Here is a 16680-nt window from a genome sequence, read left to right on the forward strand (position 1 = left end):
GGTACTGCTAGCTATTTAAATAATGGTTAAATCCTGTATTTTTAAGCATGCTCTTTTAGAAAAAAATATTTTTAAAATTTCGGAAACGACCCCATTGGGTTATGAAGTTTTGTTACACAGTCATTTGCTAAGTAGAATTTGGGTTTGAGCGAAAGTCGTTTTTTAATTGTTATTATATGACTCTCATATTGTTAATAGATTCTTTGATGAGATTTTTTGAAACAAATTGTGAAGGCTAGAACATAAACAGGATTTTTTGAAATAGAATAACTGTAAACGAAAAAAAAAAAAAATCGCTTACCTGCTTTTGTTGACTCTCTGTTCGTGATTGAAATTGAAATCTTTGTGTAGTTGAATTAGTGTAGCTATAATCTTAGTGTAGAAACTCAAGCGCTTGAAACCTAGAAAGAAAGAAAAAATAAAATGTTAAAGAAACTGTAAATTAAATGCATTTTGAAACAAAGCTGTGCTGGTCATGTATGTATGTATGTATGTGTATATATATATATATATATATATATATATATATATATATATATATATATATATATATATATATATATATATATATATATATATATATATATATATATATATATATACACACAGTAGAACCTGTGTAAGTTGACCACCTGCGGTACACTACTTTAGTGGTCAACCTTAGAGGTTTTACTGTACATATATTTATCAATGTTTAATATATAGGTCAAATGAATTACTTGATTTTTGGCCTTGGATTTTGTCCGGATCACTAGTCGAAATCTGTTTGAAAAAAAATATCCATATTTGGTCGAATTCGAGCCTATATCATAATCAGTGAACTGAAGCCATTTGTGGCTGCATGAAACCGTCACAGTTGAAAAATACACGTGATGAAAACACTATGATTCAAACGAAAAAATGCAATGAACAAAAGAAATGAACAAGCTGTAAAAGTAAAAACGTTTCCAAACTTTCAACATACGTCATATTTAAAGACTAGACGACCAAGCAATTTACTTAACGCTGAAAAAAAAATCGTCCACGAATCTTTCTGGAAGAGCATCTACTCCACACACTCGCAGATCCTCCTCCCAATTATACTAAAGTCAAGAGATGTTTATCTATTCTTTCTTTGCAGTAACGTCTTATTATTCTGAGCGTAGAATCATTTTATCCAATTGAGAAAATTTCGTGAACAAAATGAATCTTAAAGGCTGTTATTTTCTTTGAAAGAGCAATATTAGATGACCATAATAGAAGGAGAAAATGGTTTTGTGGTTTCTACCAAATTCATTTTCTGCGTCGGAATTCCCAGGCTTTTACATAATTGACTTTTTTCTGCGAAAGAACTCTTCCAGTAGACATTTGTATATTGCAAACAATACACTAGTACGCCATTTAAACTTTTTCTGGTAAAGAGTATGAATAAATATGAATGTAATGAATGCACTCGAACATATCCCAGTCCAAGAAGGCTCATCTTTATATATATATACTAGCTAAAATACCCGGCGTTGCCTGGGTCAGAAATATTTGTAAGAAACAATCGCTACTTCCTTTCGTTTTCTGTTTTAACTGAAAGAACTCAAAACATATCAATTTGACGTGATTAAAAATCGAGCTTCTTCCTTGCCCATTAAAGTAAAATAGCAATAAGTATAAAGAACGAATGAATATTCATTTAGAAACGAAAGCGCAAATTTAAGCATATAAAAATTTGAAGAATTTCCAAAATATGAACTAACAAAAACAAAGATCACTGAAAAAACAGTGCGCTTTATTTAATTAAATAGTACACACTCAAAAGAAGAAAAAAAAAACTCTCTACTATGTTTCTTTAAGGATGCAAAAAGTAGAGTTTCCAAATGTTTAAACGACTTTAAACTCATGTCTGCTCCGGAGAAGCCTTGATTCAAAATTTTCATTATGATTACTTTTATTATTGCTGTTGTTAGGCAACGAATTTTTGTAACAATGGGTTTTATAGTCGCAACTTCAAGCTCGAATACGCTACCTTGCGGTGATCACCAATACTAAAGAAAAGGGTAAAACATTCCATTCCACGAGTTTTCTTTGGGGTAAATTTCCGGCTTGAAGCAATTTGAGGTGTAATGTAATTTCAGAAGAATAAAAAAGAAAGCTTCGCACAAATACGATGAAAAAGTACTGTCATTCACTAAACGTCAAAGCAAGTTATAAGTTATAGCATTTGTTTGTTTCACCTTTTTTCATCCGCCATTAGACAGTGGTTGCTGCTTCCCCTATAATTTATTGGAGTTGCGAATTTAATTATTTAATGGGGAAATGATATGAAAATTACTGTTTTCCACCATAACTTTTTACAACTAAGTTTTTAAGGAATAAATTACAGCCTAAGTTGCTCCCTCATAATGTATCTATCTATGGTGAAAAAATGGTTTAAATCCGTCCAGTAGTTTTGAAGTTTACCCCGGACATCCGGACAGAGATTAGCCCTTTATGTATAAAGACTAGGATGCAATTCCTAAGAAAGCAATGTCATGCTTGCTCCAGACAGGCCTTGATTCAAAATTTACATTATGATTACTTATAATATTGCTGTTGTTAGGCAACGAATTTTCCTAATAATGGTTTTTATATTTAATCATTGAATGGGGAAATTACATGAAATGTACTGTTTTCCACCATAACTTTTTAAACCTAAGTTCTTTAGCAATAAATTATAGCCTAAGTTGTTCCCTGATAATGTAGCTATCTATGGTGAAAAAAATGGTTAAAATCCGTCCAGTAGTTTTCAAGTTTACCCCGGACATCCGGACAGAGATTAGCCCTTTATGTATAAAGATTTCTTCTTCACGGACGTTTGTAACCATAAGGCTTTTAAACGACTAGACCGATTTTGATCATATTTTTTTTGTGTAATTAAGTTGTGTCAAGCATGGTTTTTTTTTTTTTGGAAGCGCGATGGATCGAATCGGATTTTGTTAATTAATTAATTAATTTAAACATTGGATGGTTATATCTCCCAAATGATTATTATTTATTTTAACCTATTGTTGAGCGAGAATTAAAATAAATATTTAACCCGTTGCCAAAGGACAATAAAAAGGCCAGCTCTGCTTTTTGTAAAGAAATTTCCTACTGTGATATGTCAATTAAGAATAGATAAAATGTAGAGAGAGAGAGAGAGAAGCCTTTATTTCTTGAAAGCAACGATTTTAAGCCCCGTGATATATTTTAAAATAAAGTACTGGAAAGTTTACGCAAAACGTGTGTTCTATCAACCAAATAACAGGGGGGAAACGACGGAATACTCGTACAGTGATATTTATCTTTGCGAATGTGCCGACTACATAAATTAGGCTACAAGAACAATATGCAACTTTTCTTACAGTAGTAAACTACACTGAACCATATTTAAGCAAAACATGGAGAAAAATAAGATCAGGTTCTTTTTGCATCAGTCTGCTGTAATTACTTTTGCTTAGTTATTAAAAACTGCAGGGATGTTCAAAGTCAAAAGGGGATGTCATCAAAAAGCGGGCGGATGACCTTTTTAGTCTGTATGATCTTATTTGCGAGCACAACTAACATACAATTCATAACATGGGCACTTCGCGGCACCCCGCGCCTCTTACCACGGCACCCAGTTTGAGGACCTCTAGTTTTCGTGAAGCATTGGTTGAAGTGACATCAGAAAGAAATCTTGATTTCTCAATAAATTGTACCTACTTTTAAAAAACTAAGTTGCAATAAAAAGTATTTTAGTATTTACTCAAAGGTAATAATGTCTTGTTACATTTTTCTAATAAAAACAACATAAATCTTTGATGGAAAGGTTGAGCTTATTTTATGATTAAATTGCGTTAAGTTAGAACTAAAAGTGCACTGCAGAAAATGATCCATTTATTTATTTATTCAAATCTCCCATTTGCTTTAGAAAAGAAAAAAAATAAATATATAAAAACGAAATGATTTCGAAATACTGCGTATTTAATCAACGTAATTCAACATGACGCTTATTAATCAGCATTAAACGCGAGTTTTTTTTTTTTTTTTTTTTTTTTCTCCAGTTCTGCGAAAATGGATATTTTGTTGCAGAGAAAGTTTCAGCTTTTTCACTTACAAAATTGTGAATATTTTCTGAAACTGATGTATGAAAATAGCAAAAAAGGAATGCTTCACGGTTCATATCGCGAGTGTCCTTTCGAATCAAGTTGCACACCTTCCTTCGACATCATTTATCTGTTGAGTTTGGCAACATTTCACACCCAAATTTGCATTTCGATGTCGTTGCACAATTGTAGAAACGTCGTTTTATTATTGTGCGGTAATTATCTGAACATAGCGTTTAATTAAATGAGGAAGAATTAATCGAGAGACATTATTTTGCGTTCTGATTCTTAACTATAATCATACAACGGAGAATAAATTTATTGCAATACGTGTTGATTGTCATTAAATATAATCATAAAAGTCAAATCCCTACAAACAGTGGAAGAGTTTATCCTAGTTCAATATGTTGTAAGGGATTGCTAAATTCGACTTATCAATGTTATTGGGGGGAACGAAAAGTTCTGTTTTTTTTTTTTCCAAACAAGTGAGTTTTTTACCAAAGTTTTATTTTAGATGCATGATGCAATTGCTCTCGTTATTAAGATCTGTTACCGATAAAGCGGATAATATACGATATCAATTATCTCCATAAACGTTTATGCTAAAAAACAAATTAACTATTGCTTTTTTTTAAGTTACGAAAATAAATAATAATTTTAATAGTAATTTTTATCATTCAGATAAAGAAATCGCCTATTTCTTAGCAAGAGACTTTAGCTTTGAGCAGTAGTCAGTAGTCAATCAAACAGTTGATTTTAAAATATTGTTCAGTCATAATAAATGTGTTAAGTTCGGCTTGGATGTTATTGTTAGGTTCATATTCCCAAGGGTTCACACTTTGTACCGCATAGATAATTAATTTTTTAGTTATTGTTTCATGTTGTGGGTAAAAAATGTAAAAAAATATAAATGTTTTTATTTTTTATTTTAGGAACACGTAGTAATCAATTGTACAGCATAAGAATCGAAGAGAAAAAATTACGAGTCAAAAAATAAAGAAAAGTCTTCAAAACCAACAAATTCCTCTTTTCTCCCTCTTTTTTTAACATTTTACAAGAGCTTAGCTGGTGCTTTGATTTTTATCTATAAACTAGAGGACCCGACAGATGTTGTTCTGTTCAAACTTTGTAAATTTAAAAGTTAAAAAATTTCAATAAACTACCAAGTGTTTGAACCGTACTGTTGAAAAAAAATAAGTAAAAAAAAAGCTTTAAGCTGCTATGGTGTCAGGATGGGTATATTTATTACAACTTGATTTATATAATGCCCACTGAGCAGTTGTTTTATTAACTATTTTTTCTCCCGTACTTGATGGTTCGTTCCTTCAGCCATACTCAAAGCATAAAAAGCACCCTCAGATATTAAGTGCAAAAATCTAACTACCCATCTAGAACAAACGAGAAATCCCGCTGCAACATCCCCATATGAAAAAGAATAAAACAATCGAAAGGATATCGTTTAGAAAAATGATAAAGGTAAAAACAGTTCTCTGAATAAGCGAAAATTGCTCATCCCCCCCCCCCCGGCTCCCGATGTAAAATGACTAAAAACTCTTTAAAAACAAAAAGCAATTCTTTGTCATTTGAAATATTTCGCCAAATAAACAAAAAACACAATAAATTACATTAACAGTAGCTTTAAAATGTAAACAAATGATCACGCAACTCTATTGTTTGTAGCCAAAGTCGCTAAGCCACCACGTTACTGTAATCCAGCTGATCAGTGAGGGAAGCCAATTCCGACCGATTAGCAGTCCGATCTTTTGAACGAAAACTTTTAAAACTTCATATATTGCCTAATTTGTTCTTTCCTCCAAAGATAAAGATCTTCCACTGTACTGATCTTTTGTGTACAGAACCACCCTGTTGTAATTTATCTGGATGAAAAAAAAAATTTCGTCTTTAAATTCCATCATCTTTTCCTTTAATAATGTGCTGATTAGTTAGATAATCCTTTTAGTATTCTTGACATTGGTGCCAAAACTCAGATGGATTTCAGCCGAGAAACAAATGTTGCTAGGTACGGTACTTTCTAATTATTTGGTTACGAAAACCTAAAGCACTGATCCGGTCACATGGTTCAACTACGACGAGAGAACACACGTTTTGCGTAAACTTTCCAGTACTTTATTTTAAAATATATCACGGGGCTTAAAATCGTTGCTTTCAAGAAATAAAGGCTTCTTTCTTTCTCTCTCTCTCTCTCTCTACATTTTATCTATTCTTAATTGACATATCACAGTAGGAAATTTCTTTACAAAAAGCAGAGCTGGCTTTCTTATTGTCCTTTGGCAACAGTTTAAATATTTATTTCAGTCCTCGCTTAACAATAGGTTAAAATAAATATCAATCATTTGGGAGATATAACCATCCAATGTTTAAATTAATTAATTAATTAACAAAAACGTTTCCGATTCGATCCATCGCGCTTCGAAACCATGCTTGCCACAACTTAATTACACACAAAAAATTTGATCAAAATCGATCCAGCCGTTTAAAAGCCTTATGGTGACAAACGTCCGCACAGAAGATTTTTATATATTAAGATAATCCTTACCCTATTTGCACATAATTAATTATTAATCGAAACTAAATCATTCTTTAAGTTATGAGAGGGAGTTAAAGTAATATATGACACTGAGATCTGTATTCATAGATCCGGGTACGTGCAAGACTCAGGAGGTTAAAATATGACCCTGTATTTGCATCAAAATGAAATCAAATTGAACGCTGGGGGAAAATGGAAGCACATTTGTTAGCGTCCCACTTTTCGTAACCTTACACTCAGTGAAAGTTTTGTCATCAATTGCGCATGAAACATTCTGCAGCAGAATTTTTTGGAAAATCCCAATGGAGGTACCGGCAGATGTTCTTTCATTAACCATGACCGAAAAAGTGAAAACATTGACGCCCTTTCAGCCGCAATCCCGCAATACTACATACGGGGTAGCTATTAGCCTCAATCTCTCTCTCTCTCTCTCTTCGATTCCCAAAGAAAATCCTTTTCACACAACCGACAACTTGAAGCACAGCTAAGCTCTAGCCTAGGAATTTTGAATAGTAGCCACTGGCTACCAAAGTCAATGGTAGTCAATTTTTCAGTTTTGGTAGCCATTTTTTAAAAATGCATATCTGACAGCAAGAAGTAAATCACCTATTGGCTATTAGTGATATTAACGACAAATTAAGGGATTATGATGCTCAAAAATTTTTTCCAATAGATACATTTTTTAATACAAAGATATTCGCATACAACAAAAGAAAATATTTAGCAAAAAGTTTTAAACATGTTAAAAAACGTGTGTTTGGAGGAACCGGATGAAAGTAACTCTTAATTTACTTGCTCATTTTTTTAAAATTATTTTGTTAAAAAAAAAAAAAAAAGGAAAAACCCCTCAACCGTTAGTGTTGAACGGTCCCCGAGACGAAAGTTAAAAAAAAAAAGTTTTAAAAAAGTCGCAAAAAAAAGGTAGGAGGGAAGGGGTCTCATTGGTTCGTAAAAAAATCGCATGTTTTAGCGGTCCGAAATAGGAAGGCTTTATTTTTTTGGCAAAAAAAAAAAAAAAAACACAAAAAAAAAGGCCTAGGGAGTTAAAGAAGAGAAAGAAAATAAAAGAAAAGAAGAAGAAAATAAATCGCCGGGCAGCTAGTTTTTTTTTTTAATTTTTTAAATTATTATTTATTTAAAGCTCTGCCGGTCCACTGGAAAAAAAGATAAGGACCGCTGCTCTACTACATTGAACCAGTTTGGTTCTAGGTTAAAATACGCGCGCTATTGTTTTCGCATTTAATCGAATTTTTCGCTCTTTCACACTGGAAATTTTCGGAAGAAAAATAAAAAACAGTGATTTGAACTATACTTTAAACAAAAATACATTATCATTATTTATTTATTTTTCATTAAAGAAGTTTCGGAAAAGCATAAAGCATTCTTTCGAAATATTCATTATCTCTCTGGGAGGTCTCAAAAGCTGTTTCCCCCCCCCCTTCTCACCTGATATCAGGTAGGTCCTAGCTCAGTTATGATATCGTTTCCTGCATTTGATAGCAAAAATTTGTGGTACAACGGCCAATGGGGTCGTTTCCAAAATTTTAAAAGTATTTTTTTCTGAAAGAACATGTTTAAAAACATAGGATTTAACCATTTTTTAAATAATTTGTTTAAGTTTAATATTTTAAAAAAATTACTTAAATCGGTGCGCTTTTATTGTTTACATTTCTTGCCGATGACATTACATATGATGAAATGCCATTCTGTGATGCCGTTCACAGAGCAAAATATTTAATTCGCATCTTTACTCACGTGTATTGTCAACGATATGGTTGATAGCAAGCGTAGAGCGCAATTTTAATTCGCTTCTTGATTATAATAACGTGGAAACGTGATAGAAAGATGCGTCAAAGAGCATCATTTAGGACGTCATCAAGACCACGCTTTGTTTGAAAAATCGGACATTTAAAAAAAATAATTAAGAAATAACTGTTTGGAAAAGGGAAAAAAAATTCTGGGTCCATGTTTTTTTTTTTTGCTTATTCTATCAATTTCAGTGACTAAAAGTACTACTTTTGACTGAAGGAAACAACCCGATTCCGCAACAGAAAAGTTTTTTTTTGCTCATCAGCGGCACTGGCGATGGCGATGCACTATGGTTAATTACAATGGCGGTGCATTATGGTTAATTACAATGGTGTGAAATATGGTTAATTGCAATAGCGGTGAAATGTGGTTCTTCTTAACAAAGGCGTTTCAGAAGTGATTTTTGCGAAAGTTGTTTTATGAAAATATATCATATGTTTAAAATTACTTAAGGCATGCAGAGAGATTAAGGCATGGGCACATGGGGCACGGGCCCAGAGCCCCACCATTTGGGGGCACCTTATCTGTAGCTAAAGTTTTTTTAAAAAATGGTCTAAATTCAAATCGCACCACGGCAAAAGCAAACATTAAGTCTGAGAGGGGAAAAATAACTAAAATTACAACCTGTTACAAAAACCCTTGAAGCCACTCTTAACTTAATATTATATTTTATGGCAGTTTAAATGCTGTTTAAACGATATTTTTGATATTTATGTCCTAATGCCACCAGGCAAAAATTTGACAACATCACTACTGTTTTCGTGATTTACAATGCAATGTAATTTAGCGTGGATGCAGCAAGTACTTAAGTATCAAAATAGTTTATTAATGTATAGTACGAGGGTAAAGAAAGGGAGCACTGAATGAAGTTTATGTTTAATATCCTCAAAAGTCTTAATCGGGATCTGCATAGAAGTGCTTACATTCAATAAACATGTCAGGAAATTAAAATAGTTGTAATTTAGTAATGCAATTTTTCAGAACAAAATAAAAAAAAAGAAGTTATTTTTGTGTCTATAAGTTTACAATGCTTATAAAAAATGCCCATTTTCCTTCTTACGAAATTCTAATCAAAAAAGTGATTTCATTCCCTGTTTGCCAAATTTTGCTCTAGCAATAGGATATTTTATCTTACCTGTTTATGTGGGTTCAGGTGAAAGAAGTTTCAGTAAATTAAATTTTCTTTAAAATTATTTGAAAAATAATATGACCCAATAAAGCTTCTATCGGATTTTGCCATCTTCTGAGTTGAATCCAAAATCTCTGGAAAAACAATTGATGTCATCGAAATTATTAACAAATTGGCTTTTCAGAAGGCCAGAAAAGTTATTTTATGGATAACTATTCGGAAGTCTTTGCAGAAGGACTGATTTATATGTTTCTCGTTTCATGAGCTTTATACTTTAGTCTTGGTTTTTCATTAGATTAATTTTTTTTAACAGTAAATGTGGTTTGCACCTTTGTAAAATGTATATTTTTGATTCAAAGTTAATATTTTTGTTTGTTTTATTTTGTTAAAGTATTTTAAAACTCTTATAATCTATTACCTGGCTGAGTTTTGCCCTCCGAATTTTATATGCATTTTTATTAATGCCTCATTTTTTACTCTTTACATTGGGTTTTAATAAAAAACTTTTTACAAATCGGTAGCCTTATGAAACCCCATCAATCTTTTTAAGTCACCCTGTACATAATACAAATCTAATTTTCATGGATGAAAATGAATATTGTTCATTAAAAACAAAAATATCTCGTTTTTTAAATAAAGTAAAATTTAATGATACTTTAGTTTCAAAAGTGTTACAAACTGTACATAAAAAAAGTAAAATTCGCCACCCTACAAACCTTAGAAACTTGCAGCGTAGGCAGCAACCTACAGTCTAGTTAGAAATTCGGTCAGGCCCGGCTCCTGTGGTAGGCGACCTGTGCCACCGCCTAGGGTGGCAGATTTCAGAGCCGGCAAATTTCATGGTGGTAAAATATGAAAAGGCAAAAAAAAAGAAAAAAAAAAAGAAAAATGAAAAAACTAAATTTTGCTCCTTTTTTTTCCTACTCAAATTGCAGTAATACGTGAGAGTATGCTCAATGATTAAAATAAAAGTTAAGACGAGGGGGGGGGGGCGGCACTTGCCAACATCACCTGAGGCGGCAAAATCTACTAGAGCCGGCTCTGCTTACAATGCTTAAGAATGGGGTCGTTTCCAAAATTTTAAAAGTATTTTTTTCTGAAAGAGCATGTTTAAAAACATAGGATCTGACCATTTTTTAAATAATTTGTTTAAGTTTAATATTTTAAAAAAAAATACTAAAATCAGCGCGCTTTCGATATTAATGCTTCTGTCCGATGACATCACAAATGATGAAATGCCATTTTGTGTTGCCATTCACAGTGGAAAATATTTAATTCGCATCTTTACTTACGTGTATTGGCAACGATATGGTTGATTGCAAGCGTAGAACGCAATTTTAATTCGCTGCTTGATTATCATAACGTGGAGACGTAATAGAAAGATGCGCCAAATTGCATCATTTGTGACGTCATAACGACCACGCCTTGTTTGAAAAATCGGACAGTTTAAAAAATTAATTTAAAAAAAACTGTTGGGAAAATGATAGTATTTTCTGGGTCCAAGTATTTTTTTTTTTTTGCTCATTCTATCCATTTTAATGACTAAAAGTAGTACTTTTGATTGAAGGAAACCACCCCATTACGTAGAAAACTGCATTTTAGAATTAAAAGTATTCGCATCACCAATTCGCCCTGCATGTTATACTTGTCGCTGATTCCTTTAGGTTTTAGGTTGATTGATAAAATGACATCAAGTGTTCCTCTTAGAGTTTTGCCTAAACTTTCGACCTTTGTGCACCTTTTCTACAGGTTCTTGCAGAATCCCTCATCAGAAAATAAATAAATAAAACAAAACTGAAACTGAATTTCAATTAAAAGATAATCGATAAATGGAAAAAACGCACACTTTCTAACAATTAGAATTTATTTATTTGAATTTTCTTCTTTTTTTTTGGGACCATAAGCAAAAGAATAGCAAATGAAAGATAAAATAGATTTATAATACGATAAGTAAATGGAAGTTATAATATAATCAACATCCATTATAATCAGCGAAAGGAATGATATTGTTTATGTTGAGACAGCAAATAATCATCATTTTATAATTTGGTTTCCTTTTTTTTTTTTTTTTTTTTTTTTTTCAACTTGAAAACTACAAAAGATGAAATCATCTTTCAAATATATATGAATGTAAAAAAAATTGTATTTTAGCAGGAATGGGAAGGATTTTAGAAAAGCAGTATTAGTAGAAAAAGAAGTTTTTCAGGTTGACACTAAAAAATTTAATATGTGCACTGGCCAGCAAGAATTATTCTAATATAAATTAGTAAGAAATAAGAAAAGGTTGGGAGCACCACTGCTTAGGTAGAAGAAATAATTCGGCAGAAATCACTTTTTCAGGGAAAATAATTTTCTTCTCCGAATGGAGAAGCAGATTGCAATAGAAATTAAGAAAAGGTTGAGCACCACTGCTTAGACAGCAAAAATAATTCGGCAGAAATCACTTTTTCAGCGAAATTTATTTTCTTTTCCGAATGGAGAAGCAGATCGCACTAAAAATTAAGAAAAGGTGCTCAGACAGAAACAATAATTTGGCAGAAATGCTTCTCTCAGGCAGACTTTTTTTTCGTTTACGAATCAAGAAACAGATTGCACAAGAAATTTATATACTTCAGCGATTAACAAGTGTATCCAATCCTCTTTTGCTCCAATAAAGAAATTCATAAAAGCGAAAAAAATAAAAAAATCCCTCTGGTAAATATATATAATTTTTTTTTTTTAAAGCTTCCATGAAGAAATAAAAGAAACATTAAAGAGCCATTTTATAAAGGGTGACCCTATAAATACTCCTTCATCGACGCCTCCAATTCTCCGCACCTTGCAACGCGTCAAACCAATGCTTCAAAAATAACTCCCAAAATTGATGTATATTCTCAATATCGATCGCACCTTACGCCAATCAAACGTAACTTTGACTTCAACTTGGGGGAGTTCAAGATCCGCATTTCCCGGCGGTATTTCACTCGATAAAAGCAATAGCACGTCAGAAGAGTGTCCAATATAGGTCACTGGTTCGTTTTTCCCGAACCACTCGAAATGATTTTTTTACTTTTCTTGCCGAAATTGCAGTTTCCTTTTCTTGTCGCTCGTGGCGCTGTCGGACTCGAAGAACATTTTCGCCGCAGATCGGTTCAGTCCGCTCTACAGTTTGTTTGGTGCGTGTTGTCTGTGGAATTTTGTGGTCGGTTTTTAAGAACTTGCGAGTTTTTGGCATTTCTTCGAAGAGTGGCAAGTAAGTCTTATTACAATTTTCTTTTCTTGCAACGTTCAGGATGAAATTTGATCAGTTGATTAACGAATTTGAGTACGTTGCAGTGTGCACAGGAGCTCGTTTTCATTTTTGTATTTATTTTTTTGACACATGTGGATTATTTGAAACCTGATTACAGGTGAATTAATAAATTTATTAGCGGAATGTGTTGCATCGCCCATGCATTTACGAATATTTTAAGCATATGAAAATTTGTTCTCCTCATTGTTACAAATAGATATGATTGTGTATTACCCAGTGCCGGATCTGGGGGGGGGGGGGGGGGGGGGGGGAGCAAGAGCAAATTCTGGGGGACTGCAATTTCCTTAGCTTTGTGGGTTTTTTCGTTGAAACTAGATTTTAAAACGTGATGAAAGATGGGTAAGGGCGGTAGCTTAAAGTTTTTGCCCCGTGCGGAAAAATCGTAAATCCGGCACTAGTATTGCCTGGTATCAAACGCACAGTTGATTAAATTTAGCTCATGTTGTAACATCTTAATGTAACGTTCCAATATTTAGAACAACGTTTCTACTTCTCTCAATCGATACTGTTGTACAATACACAGTGCTGATTTTAAATCTTTAAAGGGCCTTTAAATTCAGCCCTTGATTCCCGCTCCCATGTCTAGTAACTCGAATCATTATACTATCTACTAATTACGCGATATTGTATATACACGATGATTCAATTACTGTCAAATTAAATTTTCAAATTCAAATATTGCAGTATCAATATCAGTGGCGGATATACAGATTTGGGGCCCCGCCGCATATCATTTTTGGGGCTCCTTTGCGTATCACAGAACAATACAAAACATTAAAACTGTGCATAATTTAGATCTCCTTCGCGTCCCCTTGCAATTGCGACAGTTGTCGAGTGACAGATGCAATATGTGCTCCGAAAATCGCATATTTTGTGGTTAACTTCGTTAAATAGTAAAAAAAATAACAATCATATTGCTAATTTTACAAAAAATAATAATAAAACAAAATAAAAAAATAACGTAAAAAATCTCCCCAAAAAATGTTTTGTTTATGTAAGGTGCAAACTTTTATAACTTATCTGTTTTAATTTTTAACTTTTTCATATTAATAGCGAACGATTTACCAATTTTGTAGGTGAAATGCTAAGAACGTCTTTCAAAACCAATTAATTAGTCGGATGTGTACATACCCCCCCCCCCCCCCCCCTCATTGCGTTGGTGCACCCCTCTTAAATTCTGCAGAGTACCCTCCACACCGAGAGCCGCCCCCTCCCCCAAAAGGAGATTCAAAACCTTGTCAAATTACCCCCCCCCCCCTCCCCCTGGTGGGCACCCCGGAATAAGTGAAAAAATATTAATGAAGAACGAAATAAATATTAACAAGAATAAATAACTTACACTTCGTTATGTTTGTTTTCCTTTTTGCCCATTTGTAATCAGTAAATTTATATCGTATTTAAAATTATCGAAAGTTTTGAGAAACCTGACTCGATTTCAAAATTTAAAGGTGTGACAATCGGTAGGGGTTTGATAACTTAACTCTTTTTTTTTTTTGATGAGCAATAAAAACATTGATAACATCTTAATCATTTTTCGATTTCTTTTTGTATAATTGTGGTCACAATATTGTCTAAGAGCTAAATATTTTAAAGTGAAATTCTTTGCTGTATTTAGAAGTAATTTTCGAATCATATTTTCTATGTAAATTCTACTTAAATTCAAAATCAGTATATCCCGACTCAGTTTAAAATAAGAGATGCGTAGTTGTGACGTACTTCTGTTCGGTTACTAAAATGGATCCTTCAGAAATTTCCTCATTGGAACACGCTTATATTTGCAAAATTCACGATTGGGAATAGTCCGACACTTGTAGAATCGCCTTTTATTAAAATCGTGAACTCATACGCAAACCGATTGAAAATCTTGGTGTTCTTTTTCTTATTACCAACGTACGTTTCATATTATGTTTAGAAACGTTTTGATTTCAATTAATTGTTGTGAGAGTTTTTAGATATTGTTTTTAAGTTCGAAAGCGAAATCACGTCACTTGAAAAATCGACGGTATATAGTCGGCTAGGGGGGGGGGGGGGGCGTGTCGCTACAAAATCGTTAAATTTTAAGGGGGCGCGGTCCAAAGTTCCATTGTCAAAATAGAAATACAGTTGAACCCCGCTGAAACGAACTCCGTTGGTCAAAAATTCCAAATAATCCGAACCTTTTTTAATTTTGAAAATTAGAATTAAAAAAGAAGATGAAAGTTGGTGGTGTATCCAAAAGGGATTTGGATATTATATCCCCCTCTGGAACTTGGAAGTTTTCCTTTTTTTACCTTAAGAAAGGATCAGATTTTCACGAGGCTTTAAATTTCGCCAGCCTGTGCTAACCGCAACCCCCCCCCCTAAAACTTTCAAAGGCGCTGTCTGCACCGTGACCCCTCCCTCTGGGTGGACAGCCCTGTTTTATAACACCTTTTTTAGCATGCATTTTTTTCAAGGATCATACACATTCATTCACGCAAGAATCTCATCTTCGAGTTCGCCGAACGACCAAGACACCGACAGGATTCAGGGGTACTTCCGAGGGGAGAGGGGAGAGGGTTTCATGACGCAGAGTTAAAATTTTTAGGTGGGGTGAGAATAATTTTAGAGAGTTTTTTTACCTCATCTTGCAAGATCTCATCATAGAGGGGGCTATGTTATCTCCCCCCCCCCCCCCCAAGGCATGGGAACCTGTGTAGAATTGCATACATCATTCCAATGAAAGTGGAAGACAAACTCATTCTGTTGTTTTTGAGTCAAAGAATTCAAAATCAAATGTTCTTCTACGATGAATAGCGGCTCCGGGGCGTGGATCCATCGGGGGACCTCTCAGAAAGCGATCGAAGTTTGTCTGAAACAATGATTATTATTTTTTCCCTTTTTTTTGTTTGTTTAATTGAAAGGTAACTTCATCAAGAGTTCTTATGTTGGTCTCGTCTTAGTACGACTTTAATTACCGAAGATATTAATGAAAAACCTCGGAAATAATCGGTTCTCACGATTTTGGTAGTGAAAACACACTTGTGTAGTTAAAGAATTTGTACCAAAAGAAAGAGCTGATTTTTCTGCGTCTGATGGAGTTTGTTTGGAACTTCCAAGTTACACAGAACTCGAATTATTTGATCTTTTAAAACAGATTTTAACTTCTATCTACTGTTTACTCGATTGGTAACGATATCATTGTTGGCAAACAAGGGAAGTAAAGAAAGCTCAATGATTAAAACTTTTAACCGTTTGCCAGTTTCTATTTGCAAAGAAATAAAAATATTTGCAATTCAAGCGTATAAGAAAGGCTTTTAAAAGGATTTTCAATTTTTCCTCTTGTTTCTGCATTTTTGAATGAATAACATTTTGCACAAATTTTACAACAGTTGGGGGCAAACCGACTTAATTTTGAGATTAGGAGAAAAAAATAATTTTATTTGAATTTTCTATGTAATCTGACTCGCGATGTTAATCTTAATCGGCAATCAGGGTCGGGATTTTTTTAAATTGAATATTAGTTCTTGTTTGAACAGAAATTCATCAACGACTAAATCAAAGTCTCCCGGATTGGGAAAGGCATCTTTCGTCACAACGTCATCACTGGCTCGCCCCCCCCCCCCTGTAGTTCTTTTCAAACAGTTTCTGTAATCAACTGACGCAGAACTTTTTCTCGTTTTCACCTGATGAACTGCAACGGGGCGGATATTTATGATGTCGTATATTTAGGACTGGTGGGCTGAAAACCGGTTGAGCCGGAAAAGGAAATTTCCGCAGGTGAAAAAATCTTGACAACTTATATGGTGGACAGGGGTGTGCAAACTTCCGTTACTTTCCGGCAAGAAAATTTCTATTTCGCCTAGGG

The 16680-nt window shown here is 33.5% G+C and overlaps 1 protein-coding gene across 2 annotated transcripts in view; it reads left to right on the forward strand.

The window, feature by feature from the left end:
• The first annotated feature begins 12691 nt into the window (after positions 1-12691).
• The window catches only part of LOC129230595 (CD109 antigen-like), a 131898-nt gene continuing 127909 nt past the window's right edge, over positions 12692-16680 (forward strand). Inside the window, exon 1 of one of the 2 annotated variants that reach the window (XM_054865002.1) lies at positions 12692-12794. The gene's annotated coding sequence lies outside the window, so the exon portion shown is untranslated. The remainder of the gene's footprint in view (positions 12795-16680) is intronic. The other variant, XM_054865003.1, reaches the window with a different exon arrangement.

This window comes from Uloborus diversus, chromosome 9 (genome assembly GCF_026930045.1).
Source record: "Uloborus diversus isolate 005 chromosome 9, Udiv.v.3.1, whole genome shotgun sequence".
NCBI classification, from domain to species: domain Eukaryota; kingdom Metazoa; phylum Arthropoda; class Arachnida; order Araneae; family Uloboridae; genus Uloborus; species Uloborus diversus.